We start from the raw sequence: 14678 nt of genomic DNA, 5'->3' as shown, positions 1-14678 counted from the left end.
GCAAGGAGCCCCATTCTCTGTGCCTCTGTGTGAGCACTGCCATGGGCAGATGAGGCTGAGCAACAGCTTTCCAGGCTAGCCCCTTCTGCCTGCCAGCTATCTGCAGACGTTCGCACTTTCGGAGCAGGGCTGCGAAAGGAGCCTGGCTGGTACACCAACTTTCCCAGGCTACGTTTGAAGTTTGAGGTGGCAAGACAAGCAAGCAGCCCCATTCTCTGTGCCTCTGTGCGAGCACTGCCATGGGCAGATGAGGCTGAGCAACAGCTTTCCAGGCTAGCCCCTTCTGGCTGCCAGCTATCTGCAGACGTTCGCACTTTCGGAGCAGGGCTGTGATAGGAGCCTGGCAGGGACACCACCATTCCCAGCATGCGTTTGAAGTTTCAAGTGGCAAGATAAGCAAGCAGCCCCATTCTCTGTGCCTCTATGCGAACAGTGCCATGGGCAGATGAGGCTAAGCAACAGCTTTCCAGGCTAGCCCCTTCTGGCTGCCAGCTATCTGCAGACGTTCGCACTTTCGGAGCAGGGCTGCGAAAGGAGCCTGGCTGGGACACCAACTTTCCCAGGCTACGTTTGAAGTTTGAGGTGGCAAGACAAGCAAGCAGCCCCATTCTCTGTGCCTCTGTGCGAGCAGTGCCATGGGCAGATGAGGCTGAGCAACAGCTTTCCAGGCTAGCCCCTTCTGGCTGCCAGCTATCTGCAGACGTTCGCACTTTAGGAGCAGGGCTGTGATAGGAGCCGGGCAGGGACACCACCATTCTCAGCATGCGTTTGAAGTTTCAAGTGGCAGGATAAGAAAGCAGCCCCATTCTCTGTGCCTCTATGCGAACAGTGCCATGGGCAGATGAGGCTGAGCAACAGCTTTCCAGGCTAGCCCCTTCTGGCTGCCAGCTATCTGCAGACGTTCGCACTTTCACAGCAGGGCTGCGAAAGGAGCCTGGCTGGAACACCAAATTTCCCAGGCTACGTTTGAAGTTTGTGGTGGCAAGACAAGCAAGCAGCTCCATTCTCTGTGCCTCTGTGCGAGCACTGCCATGGGCAGATGAGGCTGAGCAACAGCTTTCCAGGCTAGCCCCTTCTGGCTGCCAGCTATCTGCAGACGTTCGCAATTTCGGAGCAGGGCTGTGATAGGAGCCGGGCAGGGACACCACCATTCCCAGCATGCGTTTGAAGTTTCAAGTGGCAAGATAAGCAAGCAGCCCCGTTCTCTGTGCCTCTATGCGAACAGTGCCATGGGCAGATGAGGCTGAGCAACAGCTTTCCAGGCTAGCCCCTTCTGCCTGCCAGCTATCTGCAGACGTTCGCACTTTCGGAGCAGGGCTGCGAAAGGAGCCTGGCAGGGACACCATCATTCCCAGCATGCGTTTGAAGTTTCAAGTGGCAAGATAAGCAAGCAGCCCCATTCTCTGTGCCTCTGTGCGAGCACTGCCATGGGCAGATGAGGCTGAGGAACAGCTTTCCAGGCTAGCCCCTTCTGCCTGCCAGCTATCTGCAGACGTTCGCACTTTCGGAGCAGGGCTGCGAAAGGAGCCTGGCTGGGACACCAACTTTCCCAGGCTACGTTTGAAGTTTGAGGTGGCAAGACAAGCAAGCAGCCCCATTCTCTGTGCCTCTGTGCGAGCACTGCCATGGGCAGATGAGGCCGAGCAACAGCTTTCCAGGCTAGCCCCTTCTGGCTGCCAGCTATCTGCAGACGTTCGCACTTTCGGAGCAGGGCTGTGATAGGATCCTGGCAGGGACACCACCACTCCCAGCATGTGTTTGAAGTTTCAAGTGGCAAGATAAGCAATCAGCCCCATTCTCTGTGCCTCTATGCGAACAGTGCCATGGGCAGATGAGGCTGAGCAACAGCTTTCCAGGCTAGCCCCTTCTGGCTGCCAGCTATCTGCAGACGTTCGCACTTTCGGAGCAGGGCTGCGAAAGGAGCCTGGCAGGGACACCATCATTCCCAGCATGCATTTGAAGTTTCAAGTGGCAAGATAAGCAAGCAGCCCCATTCTCTGTGCCTCTATGCGAACAGTGCCATGGGCAGATGAGGCTGAGCAACAGCTTTCCAGGCTAGCCCCTTCTGGCTGCCAGCTATCTGCAGACGTTCGCACTTTCGGAGCAGGGCTGCGAAAGGAGCCTGGCTGGGACACCAACTTTCCCAGGCTACGTTTGAAGTTTGAGGTGGCAAGACAAGCAAGCAGCCCCATTCTCTGTGCCTCTGTGCGAGCACTGCCATGGGCAGATGAGGCTGAGCAACAGCTTTCCAGGCTAGCCCCTTCTGGCTGCCAGCTATCTGCAGACGTTCGCACTTTAGGAGCAGGGCTGTGATAGGAGCCGGGCAGGGACACCACCACTCCCAGTATGTGTGTGAAGTTTCAAGTGGCAAGATAAGCAATCAGCCCCATTCTCTGTGCCTCTATGCGAACAGTGCCATGGGCAGATGAGGCTGAGCAACAGCTTTCCAGGCTAGCCCCTTCTGGCTGCCAGCTATCTGCAGACGTTCGCACTTTCGGAGCAGGGCTGCGAAAGGAGCCTGGCAGGGACACCATCATTCCCAGCATGCGTTTGAAGTTTCAAGTGGCAAGATAAGCAAGCAGCCCCATTCTCTGTGCCTCTATGCGAACAGTGCCATGGGCAGATGAGGCTGAGCAATAGCTTTCCAGGATAGCCTCTTCTCCCTGCCAGCTATCTGCAGACGTTCGCACTTTCGGAGCAGGGCTGCCAAAGGAGCCTGGCTTGGACACCAACTTTCCCAGGCTACGTTTGAAGTTTGAGGTGGCAAGACAAGCAAGGAGTCCCATTCTCTGTGCCTCTGTGCGAGCACTGCCATGGGCAGATGAGGCTGAGCAACAGCTTTCCAGCTTAGCCTCTTCTGCCTGCCAGCTATCTGCAGACGTTCGCACTTTCGAAGCAGGGCTGCGAAAGGAGCCTAGCAGGGACACCACCATTCCCAGCATGCGTTTGAAGTTTCAAGTGGCAAGACAAGCAAGCAGCCCCATTCTCTGTGCCTCTATGCGAACAGTGCCATGGGCAGATGAGGCTGAGCAACAGCTTTGCAGGCTAGCCCCTTCTGCCTGCCAGCTATCTGCAGACGTTCTCACTTTCGGAGCAGGGCTGTGATAGGAGCCTGGCTGGGACACCAACTTTCCCAGCACGCGTTAGAAGTTTCAAGTGGCAAGACAAGCAAGCAGCCCCATTCTCTGTGCCTCTGTGCGAGCACTGCCATGGGCAGATGAGGCTGAGCAACAGCTTTCCAGGATAGCCCCTTCTGGCTGCCAGCTATCTGCAGACATTCGCACTTTCGGAGCAGGGCTGTGATAGGAGCCTGGCAGGGACACCACCATTCCCAGCATGCCTTTGAAGTTTCAAGTGGCAAGATAAGCAAGGAGCCCCAGTCTCTGTGCCTCTATGCGAACAGTGCCATGGGCAGATGAGGCTGAGCAACAGCTTTCCAGGCTAACCCCTTCTGCCTGCCAGCTATCTGCAGACGTTCGCACTTTCAAAGCAGGGCTGCGAAAGGAGCCTGGCTGGGACACCAACTTTCCCAGGCTACGTTTGAAGTTTGAGGTGGCAAGACAAGCAAGCAGCCCCATTCTCTGTGTCTCTGTGCGAACACTGCCATGGGCAGATGAGGCTGAGCAACAGCTTTCCAGGCTAGCCCCTTCTGGCTGCCAGCTATCTGCAGACGTTCGCACTTTCGGAGCAGGGCTGTGATAGGAGCCTGTCAGGGACACCACCATTCCCAGCATGCGTTTGAAGTTTCAAGTGGCAAGATAAGCAAGCAGCCCCATTCTCTGTGCCTCTGTGCGAGCACTGCCATGGGCAGATGAGGCTGAGCAACAGCTTTCCAGGCTAGCCCCTCTGGCTGCCAGCTATCTGCAGACGTTCGCACTTTCGGAGCAGGGCTGCGAAAGGAGCGTGGCAGGGACACCAAATTTCCCAGGCTATGTTTGAAGTTTGAGATGGCAAGACAAGCAAGCAGCCCCATTCTCTGTGCCTCTGTGCGAGCACTGCCATGGGCAGATGAGGCTGAGCAACAGCTTTCCAGGCTAGCCCGTCTGGCTGCCAGCTATCTGCAGACATTCGCAATTTCGGAGCAGGGCTGTGATAGGAGCCTGGCAGGGACACCACCATTCCCAGCATGCGTTTGAAGTTTCAAGTGGCAAGATAAGCAAGCAGCCCCATTCTCTGTGCCTCTATGCGAACAGTGCCATGGGCAGATGAGGCTGAGCAACAGCTTTCCAGGCTAGCCCCTTCTGGCTGCCAGCTATCTGCAGACGTTCGCACTTTCGCAGCAGGGCTGCGAAAGGAGCCTGGCTGGGACACCAACTTTCCCAGGCTACGTTTGAAGTTTGAGGTGGCAAGACAAGCAAGGAGCCCCATTCTCTGTGCCTCTATGCGAACAGTGCCATGGGCAGATGAGGCTGAGCAACAGCTTTCCAGGCTAGCCCCTTCTGGCTGCCAGCTATCTGCAGACGTTCGCACTTTCGGAGCAAGGCTGCGAAAGGAGCCTGGCTGGTACACCAACTTTCCCAGGCTACGTTTGAAGTTTGAGGTGGCAAGACAAGCAAGCAGCCCCATTCTCTGTGCCTCTGTGCGAGCACTGCCATGGGCAGATGAGGCTGAGCAACAGCTTTCCAGGCTAGCCCCTTCTGCCTGCCAGCTATCTGCAGACGTTCGCACTTTCGGAGCAGGGCTGTGATAGGAGCCTGGCAGGGACACCACCATTCCCAGCATGCGTTTGAAGTTTCAAGTGGCAAGATAAGCAAGCAGCCCCATTCTCTGTGCCTCTATGCGAACAGTGCCATGGGCAGATGAGGCTAAGGAACAGCTTTCCAGGCTAGCCCCTTCTGGCTGCCAGCTATCTGCAGACGTTCGCACTTTCGGAGCAGGGCTGCGAAAGGAGCCTGGCTGGGACACCAACTTTCCCAGGCTACGTTTGAAGTTTGAGGTGGCAAGACAAGCAAGCAGCCCCATTCTCTGTGCCTCTGTGCGAGCAGTGCCATGGGCAGATGAGGCTGAGCAACAGCTTTCCAGGCTAGCCCCTTCTGGCTGCCAGCTATCTGCAGACGTTCGCACTTTCGGAGCAGGGCTGTGATAGGAGCCTGGCAGGGACACCACCATTCCCAGCTTGCGTTTGAAGTTTCAAGTGGCAAGATAAGCAAGCAGCCCCATTCTCTGTGCCTCTGTGAGAGCACTGCCATGGGCAGATGAGGCTGAGCAACAGCTTTCCACGCTAGCCCCTTCTGGCTGCCAGCTATCTGCAGACGTTCGCAATTTCGGAGCAGGGCTGTGATAGGAGCCTGGCAGGGACACCACCATTCCCAGCATGCGTTTGAAGTTTCAAGTGGCAAGATAAGCAAGCAGCCCCATTCTCTGTGCCTCTATGCGAACAGTGCCATGGGCAGATGAGGCTAAGCAACAGCTTTCCAGGCTAGCCCCTTCTGGCTGCCAGCTATCTGCAGACGTTCGCACTTTCGGAGCAGGGCTGCGAAAGGAGCCTGGCAGGGACACCAACTTTCCCAGGCTACGTTTGAAGTTTGAGGTGGCAAGACAAGCAAGCAGCCCCATTCTCTGTGCCTCTGTGCGAGCACTGCCATGGCAGATGAGGCTGAGCAACAGCTTTCCACGCTAGCCCCTTCTGCCTGCCAGCTATCTGCAGACGTTCGCACTTTAGGAGCAGGGCTCTGATAGGAGCCGGGCAGGGACACCACCATTCTCAGCATGCGTTTGTAGTTTCAAGTGGCAAGATAAGGAAGCAGCCCCATTCTCTGTGCCTCTGTGCGAGCATTGCCATGGGCAGATGAGGCTGAGCAACAGCTTTCCAGGCTAGCCCCTTCTGGCTGCCAGCTATCTGCAGACGTTCGCAATTTCGGAGCAGGGCTGTGATAGGAGCCGGGCAGGGACACCACCATTCCCAGCATGCGTTTGAAGTTTCAAGTGGCAAGATAAGCAAGCAGCCCCGTTCTCTGTGCCTCTATGCGAAAAGTGCCATGGGCAGATGAGGCTGAGCAACAGCTTTCCAGGCTAGCCCCTTCTGCCTGCCAGCTATCTGCAGACGTTCGCACTTTCGGAGCAGGGCTGTGATAGGAGCCTGGCAGGGACACCACCAATCCCAGCATGCCTTTGAAGTTTCAAGTGGCAAGATAAGCAAGCAGCCCCATTCTCTGTGCCTCTATGCGAGCACTGCCATGGGCAGATGAGGCTGAGCAACAGCTTTCCAGGCTAGCCCCTTCTGGCTGCCAGCTATCTGCAGACGTTCGCACTTTCGGAGCAGGGCTGTGATAGGAGCCTGGCTGGGACACCAACTTTCCCAGCACGCGTTAAAAGTTTCAAGTGGCAAGACAAGCAAGCAGCCCCATTCTCTGTGCCTCTATGCGAACAGTGCCATGGGCAGATGAGGCTGAGCCACAGCTTTCCAGGCTAGCCCCTTCTGCCTGCCAGCTATCTGCAGACGTTCGCACTTTCGGAGCAGGGCTGCGAAAGGAGCCTGGCTGGGACACCAACTTTCCCAGGCTACGTTTGAAGTTTGAGGTGGCAAGACAAGCAAGGAGCCCCATTCTCTGTGCCTCTATGCGAACAGTGCCATGGGCAGATGAGGCTGAGCAACAGCTTTGCAGGCTAGCCCCTTCTGCCTGCCAGCTATCTGCAGACGTTCGCATTTTCAGGAGCAGGGCTGTGATAGGAGCCTGGCAGGGACACCATCATTCCCAGCATGCGTTTGAAGTTTCAAGTGGCAAGATAAGCAAGCAGCCCCATTCTCTGTGCCTCTATGCGAACAGTGCCATGGGCAGATGAGGCTGAGCAACAGCTTTCCAGGCTAGCCTCTTCTACCTGCCAGCTATCTGCAGACGTTCGCACTTTCGGAGCAGGGTTGTGATAGGAGCCTGGCAGGGACACCACCAATCCCAGCATGCGTTTGAAGTGTCAAGTGGCAAGATAAGCAAGCAGCTACAGTCTCTGTGCCTCTGTGCGAGCGCTGCCATGGGCAGATGAGGCTGAGCAACAGCTTTCCAGGCTAGCCCCTTCTGGCTGCCAGCTATCTGCAGACGTTCGCCCTTTGGGAGTAGGGCTGCGAAAGGAGCCTGGCAGGGACACCAACTTTCCCAGGCTATGTTTGAAGTTTGAGGTGGCAAGACAAGCAAGCAGCCCCATTCTCTGTGCCTCTGTGCGAGCACTGCCATGGGCAGATGAGGCTGAGCAACAGCTTTCCAGGATAGCCCCTTCTGGCTGCCAGCTATCTGCAGACATTCGCACTTTCGGAGCAGGGCTGTGATAGGAGCCTGGCAGGGACACCACCATTCCCAGCATGCCTTTGAAGTTTCAAGTGTCAAGATAAGCAAGGAGCCCCAGTCTCTGTGCCTCTATGCGAACAGTGCCATGGGCAGATGAGGCTGAGCAACAGCTTTCCAGGCTAACCCCTTCTGCCTGCCAGCTATCTGCAGACGTTCGCACTTTCAAAGCAGGGCTGCGAAAGGAGCCTGGCTGGGACACCAACTTTCCCAGGCTACGTTTGAAGTTTGAGGTGGCAAGACAAGCAAGCAGCCCCATTCTCTGTGTCTCTGTGCGAACACTGCCATGGGCAGATGAGGCTGAGCAACAGCTTTCCAGGCTAGCCCCTTCTGCCTGCCAGCTATCTGCAGACGTTCGCACTTTCGGAGCAGGGCTGTGATAGGAGCCTGTCAGGGACACCACCATTCCCAGCATGCGTTTGAAGTTTCAAGTGGCAAGATAAGCAAGCAGCCCCATTCTCTGTGCCTCTGTGCGAGCACTGCCATGGGCAGATGAGGCTGAGCAACAGCTTTCCAGGCTAGCCGCTCTGGCTGCCAGCTATCTGCAGACGTTCGCACTTTCGGAGCAGGGCTGCGAAAGGAGCGTGGCAGGGACACCAAATTTCCCAGGCTATGTTTGAAGTTTGAGATGGCAAGACAAGCAAGCAGCCCCATTCTCTGTGCCTCTGTGCGAGCACTGCCATGGGCAGATGAGGCTGAGCAACAGCTTTCCAGGCTAGCCCGTCTGGCTGCCAGCTATCTGCAGACATTCGCAATTTCGGAGCAGGGCTGTGATAGGAGCCTGGCAGGGACACCACCATTCCCAGCATGCGTTTGAAGTTTCAAGTGGCAAGATAAGCAAGCAGCCCCATTCTCTGTGCCTCTATGCGAACAGTGCCATGGGCAGATGAGGCTGAGCAACAGCTTTCCAGGCTAGCCCCTTCTGGCTGCCAGCTATCTGCAGACGTTCGCACTTTCGCAGCAGGGCTGCGAAAGGAGCCTGGCTGGGACACCAACTTTCCCAGGCTACGTTTGAAGTTTGAGGTGGCAAGACAAGCAAGGAGCCCCATTCTCTGTGCCTCTGTGTGAGCACTGCCATGGGCAGATGAGGCTGAGCAACAGCTTTCCAGGCTAGCCCCTTCTGCCTGCCAGCTATCTGCAGACGTTCGCACTTTCGGAGCAGGGCTGCGAAAGGAGCCTGGCTGGTACACCAACTTTCCCAGGCTACGTTTGAAGTTTGAGGTGGCAAGACAAGCAAGCAGCCCCATTCTCTGTGCCTCTGTGCGAGCACTGCCATGGGCAGATGAGGCTGAGCAACAGCTTTCCAGGCTAGCCCCTTCTGGCTGCCAGCTATCTGCAGACGTTCGCACTTTCGGAGCAGGGCTGTGATAGGAGCCTGGCAGGGACACCACCATTCCCAGCATGCGTTTGAAGTTTCAAGTGGCAAGATAAGCAAGCAGCCCCATTCTCTGTGCCTCTATGCGAACAGTGCCATGGGCAGATGAGGCTAAGCAACAGCTTTCCAGGCTAGCCCCTTCTGGCTGCCAGCTATCTGCAGACGTTCGCACTTTCGGAGCAGGGCTGCGAAAGGAGCCTGGCTGGGACACCAACTTTCCCAGGCTACGTTTGAAGTTTGAGGTGGCAAGACGAGCAAGCAGCCCCATTCTCTGTGCCTCTGTGCGAGCAGTGCCATGGGCAGATGAGGCTGAGCAACAGCTTTCCAGGCTAGCCCCTTCTGGCTGCCAGCTATCTGCAGACGTTCGCACTTTAGGAGCAGGGCTGTGATAGGAGCCGGGCAGGGACACCACCATTCTCAGCATGCGTTTGAAGTTTCAAGTGGCAGGATAAGAAAGCAGCCCCATTCTCTGTGCCTCTATGCGAACAGTGCCATGGGCAGATGAGGCTGAGCAACAGCTTTCCAGGCTAGCCCCTTCTGGCTGCCAGCTATCTGCAGACGTTCGCACTTTCACAGCAGGGCTGCGAAAGGAGCCTGGCTGGAACACCAAATTTCCCAGGCTACGTTTGAAGTTTGTGGTGGCAAGACAAGCAAGCAGCCCCATTCTCTGTGCCTCTGTGCGAGCACTGCCATGGGCAGATGAGGCTGAGCAACAGCTTTCCAGGCTAGCCCCTTCTGGCTGCCAGCTATCTGCAGACGTTCGCAATTTCGGAGCAGGGCTGTGATAGGAGCCGGGCAGGGACACCACCATTCCCAGCATGCGTTTGAAGTTTCAAGTGGCAAGATAAGCAAGCAGCCCCGTTCTCTGTGCCTCTATGCGAAAAGTGCCATGGGCAGATGAGGCTGAGCAACAGCTTTCCAGGCTAGCCCCTTCTGCCTGCCAGCTATCTGCAGACGTTCGCACTTTCGGAGCAGGGCTGCGAAAGGAGCCTGGCAGGGACACCATCATTCCCAGCATGCGTTTGAAGTTTCAAGTGGCAAGATAAGCAAGCAGCCCCATTCTCTGTGCCTCTATGCGAGCACTGCCATGGGCAGATGAGGCTGAGGAACAGCTTTCCAGGCTAGCCCCTTCTGCCTGCCAGCTATCTGCAGACGTTCGCACTTTCGGAGCAGGGCTGCGAAAGGAGCCTGGCTGGGACACCAACTTTCCCAGGCTACGTTTGAAGTTTGAGGTGGCAAGACAAGCAAGCAGCCCCATTCTCTGTGCCTCTGTGCGAGCACTGCCATGGGCAGATGAGGCCGAGCAACAGCTTTCCAGGCTAGCCCCTTCTGGCTGCCAGCTATCTGCAGACGTTCGCACTTTCGGAGCAGGGCTGTGATAGGATCCTGGCAGGGACACCACCACTCCCAGCATGTGTTTGAAGTTTCAAGTGGCAAGATAAGCAATCAGCCCCATTCTCTGTGCCTCTATGCGAACAGTGCCATGGGCAGATGAGGCTGAGCAACAGCTTTCCAGGCTAGCCCCTTCTGGCTGCCAGCTATCTGCAGACGTTCGCACTTTCGGAGCAGGGCTGCGAAAGGAGCCTGGCAGGGACACCATCATTCCCAGCATGCATTTGAAGTTTCAAGTGGCAAGATAAGCAAGCAGCCCCATTCTCTGTGCCTCTATGCGAACAGTGCCATGGGCAGATGAGGCTGAGCAACAGCTTTCCAGGCTAGCCCCTTCTGGCTGCCAGCTATCTGCAGACGTTCGCACTTTCGGAGCAGGGCTGCGAAAGGAGCCTGGCTGGGACACCAACTTTCCCAGGCTACGTTTGAAGTTTGAGGTGGCAAGACAAGCAAGCAGCCCCATTCTCTGTGCCTCTGTGCGAGCACTGCCATGGGCAGATGAGGCTGAGCAACAGCTTTCCAGGCTAGCCCCTTCTGGCTGCCAGCTATCTGCAGACGTTCGCACTTTAGGAGCAGGGCTGTGATAGGAGCCGGGCAGGGACACCACCACTCCCAGTATGTGTTTGAAGTTTCAAGTGGCAAGATAAGCAATCAGCCCCATTCTCTGTGCCTCTATGCGAACAGTGCCATGGGCAGATGAGGCTGAGCAACAGCTTTCCAGGCTAGCCCCTTCTGGCTGCCAGCTATCTGCAGACGTTCGCACTTTCGGAGCAGGGCTGCGAAAGGAGCCTGGCAGGGACACCATCATTCCCAGCATGCGTTTGAAGTTTCAAGTGGCAAGATAAGCAAGCAGCCCCATTCTCTGTGCCTCTATGCGAACAGTGCCATGGGCAGATGAGGCTGAGCAATAGCTTTCCAGGATAGCCTCTTTTCCCTGCCAGCTATCTGCAGACGTTCGCACTTTCGGAGCAGGGCTGCCAAAGGAGCCTGGCTTGGACACCAACTTTCCCAGGCTACGTTTGAAGTTTGAGGTGGCAAGACAAGCAAGGAGTCCCATTCTCTGTGCCTCTGTGCGAGCACTGCCATGGGCAGATGAGGCTGAGCAACAGCTTTCCAGCTTAGCCTCTTCTGCCTGCCAGCTATCTGCAGACGTTCGCACTTTCGAAGCAGGGCTGCGAAAGGAGCCTAGCAGGGACACCACCATTCCCAGCATGCGTTTGAAGTTTCAAGTGGCAAGACAAGCAAGCAGCCCCATTCTCTGTGCCTCTATGCGAACAGTGCCATGGGCAGATGAGGCTGAGCAACAGCTTTCCAGGCTAGCCCCTTCTGGCTGCCAGCTATCTGCAGACGTTCGCACTTTCGGAGCAGGGCTGTGATAGGAGCCTGTCAGGGACACCACCATTCCCAGCATGCGTTTGAAGTTTCAAGTGGCAAGATAAGCAAGCAGCCCCATTCTCTGTGCCTCTGTGCGAGCACTGCCATGGGCAGATGAGGCTGAGCAACAGCTTTCCAGGCTAGCCCCTCTGGCTGCCAGCTATCTGCAGACGTTCGCACTTTCGGAGCAGGGCTGCGAAAGGAGCGTGGCAGGGACACCAAATTTCCCAGGCTATGTTTGAAGTTTGAGATGGCAAGACAAGCAAGCAGCCCCATTCTCTGTGCCTCTGTGCGAGCACTGCCATGGGCAGATGAGGCTGAGCAACAGCTTTCCAGGCTAGCCCGTCTGGCTGCCAGCTATCTGCAGACATTCGCAATTTCGGAGCAGGGCTGTGATAGGAGCCTGGCAGGGACACCACCATTCCCAGCATGCGTTTGAAGTTTCAAGTGGCAAGATAAGCAAGCAGCCCCATTCTCTGTGCCTCTATGCGAACAGTGCCATGGGCAGATGAGGCTGAGCAACAGCTTTCCAGGCTAGCCCCTTCTGGCTGCCAGCTATCTGCAGACGTTCGCACTTTCGCAGCAGGGCTGCGAAAGGAGCCTGGCTGGGACACCAACTTTCCCAGGCTACGTTTGAAGTTTGAGGTGGCAAGACAAGCAAGGAGCCCCATTCTCTGTGCCTCTATGCGAACAGTGCCATGGGCAGATGAGGCTGAGCAACAGCTTTCCAGGCTAGCCCCTTCTGGCTGCCAGCTATCTGCAGACGTTCGCACTTTCGGAGCAGGGCTGCGAAAGGAGCCTGGCTGGTACACCAACTTTCCCAGGCTACGTTTGAAGTTTGAGGTGGCAAGACAAGCAAGCAGCCCCATTCTCTGTGCCTCTGTGCGAGCACTGCCATGGGCAGATGAGGCTGAGCAACAGCTTTCCAGGCTAGCCCCTTCTGCCTGCCAGCTATCTGCAGACGTTCGCACTTTCGGAGCAGGGCTGTGATAGGAGCCTGGCAGGGACACCACCATTCCCAGCATGCGTTTGAAGTTTCAAGTGGCAAGATAAGCAAGCAGCCCCATTCTCTGTGCCTCTATGCGAACAGTGCCATGGGCAGATGAGGCTAAGGAACAGCTTTCCAGGCTAGCCCCTTCTGGCTGCCAGCTATCTGCAGACGTTCGCACTTTCGGAGCAGGGCTGCGAAAGGAGCCTGGCTGGGACACCAACTTTCCCAGGCTACGTTTGAAGTTTGAGGTGGCAAGACAAGCAAGCAGCCCCATTCTCTGTGCCTCTGTGCGAGCAGTGCCATGGGCAGATGAGGCTGAGCAACAGCTTTCCAGGCTAGCCCCTTCTGCCTGCCAGCTATCTGCAGACGTTCGCACTTTCGGAGCAGGGCTGTGATAGGAGCCTAGCAGGTACACCATCTTTCAAAAGCTACGTTTGAAGTTTGTGGTGGCAAGACAAGCAAGCAGCCCCATTCTCTGTGCCTCTGTGCGAGCACTGCCATGGGCAGATGAGGCTGAGCAACAGCTTTCCAGGCTAGCCCCTTCTGGCTGCCAGCTATCTGCAGACGTTCGCACTTTCGGAGCAGGGCTGTGATAGGAGCCTGGCAGGGACACCACCATTCCCAGCTTGCGTTTGAAGTTTCAAGTGGCAAGATAAGCAAGCAGCCCCATTCTCTGTGCCTCTGTGCGAGCACTGCCATGGGCAGATGAGGCTGAGCAACAGCTTTCCACGCTAGCCCCTTCTGGCTGCCAGCTATCTGCAGACGTTCGCAATTTCGGAGCAGGGCTGTGATAGGAGCCTGGCAGGGACACCACCATTCCCAGCATGCGTTTGAAGTTTCAAGTGGCAAGATAAGCAAGCAGCCCCATTCTCTGTGCCTCTATGCGAACAGTGCCATGGGCAGATGAGGCTAAGCAACAGCTTTCCAGGCTAGCCCCTTCTGGCTGCCAGCTATCTGCAGACGTTCGCACTTTCGGAGCAGGGCTGCGAAAGGAGCCTGGCAGGGACACCAACTTTCCCAGGCTACGTTTGAAGTTTGAGGTGGCAAGACAAGCAAGCAGCCCCATTCTCTGTGCCTCTGTGCGAGCACTGCCATGGCAGATGAGGCTGAGCAACAGCTTTCCACGCTAGCCCCTTCTGCCTGCCAGCTATCTGCAGACGTTCGCACTTTAGGAGCAGGGCTCTGATAGGAGCCGGGCAGGGACACCACCATTCTCAGCATGCGTTTGTAGTTTCAAGTGGCAAGATAAGGAAGCAGCCCCATTCTCTGTGCCTCTGTGCGAGCATTGCCATGGGCAGATGAGGCTGAGCAACAGCTTTCCAGGCTAGCCCCTTCTGGCTGCCAGCTATCTGCAGACGTTCGCAATTTCGGAGCAGGGCTGTGATAGGAGCCGGGCAGGGACACCACCATTCCCAGCATGCGTTTGAAGTTTCAAGTGGCAAGATAAGCAAGCAGCCCCGTTCTCTGTGCCTCTATGCGAAAAGTGCCATGGGCAGATGAGGCTGAGCAACAGCTTTCCAGGCTAGCCCCTTCTGCCTGCCAGCTATCTGCAGACGTTCGCACTTTCGGAGCAGGGCTGCGAAAGGAGCCTGGCAGGGACACCATCATTCCCAGCATGCGTTTGAAGTTTCAAGTGGCAAGATAAGCAAGCAGCCCCATTCTCTGTGCCTCTGTGCGAGCACTGCCATGGGCAGATGAGGCTGAGGAACAGCTTTCCAGGCTAGCCCCTTCTGCCTGCCAGCTATCTGCAGACGTTCGCACTTTCGGAGCAGGGCTGCGAAAGGAGCCTGGCTGGGACACCAACTTTCCCAGGCTACGTTTGAAGTTTGAGGTGGCAAGACAAGCAAGCAGCCCCATTCTCTGTGCCTCTGTGCGAGCACTGCCATGGGCAGATGAGGCCGAGCAACAGCTTTCCAGGCTAGCCCCTTCTGGCTGCCAGCTATCTGCAGACGTTCGCACTTTCGGAGCAGGGCTGTGATAGGATCCTGGCAGGGACACCACCACTCCCAGCATGTGTTTGAAGTTTCAAGTGGCAAGATAAGCAATCAGCCCCATTCTCTGTGCCTCTATGCGAACAGTGCCATGGGCAGATGAGGCTGAGCAACAGCTTTCCAGGCTAGCCCCTTCTGGCTGCCAGCTATCTGCAGACGTTCGCACTTTCGGAGCAGGGCTGCGAAAGGAGCCTGGCAGGGACACCATCATTCCCAGCATGCATTTGAAGTTTCAAGTGGCAAGATAAGCAAGCAGCCCCATTCTCTGTGCCTCTATGCGA

This window comes from Opisthocomus hoazin, chromosome 13 (genome assembly GCF_030867145.1).
Source record: "Opisthocomus hoazin isolate bOpiHoa1 chromosome 13, bOpiHoa1.hap1, whole genome shotgun sequence".
Lineage (NCBI taxonomy): Eukaryota > Metazoa > Chordata > Aves > Opisthocomiformes > Opisthocomidae > Opisthocomus > Opisthocomus hoazin.
Note: the sequence above shows the minus strand (reverse complement) of the source record.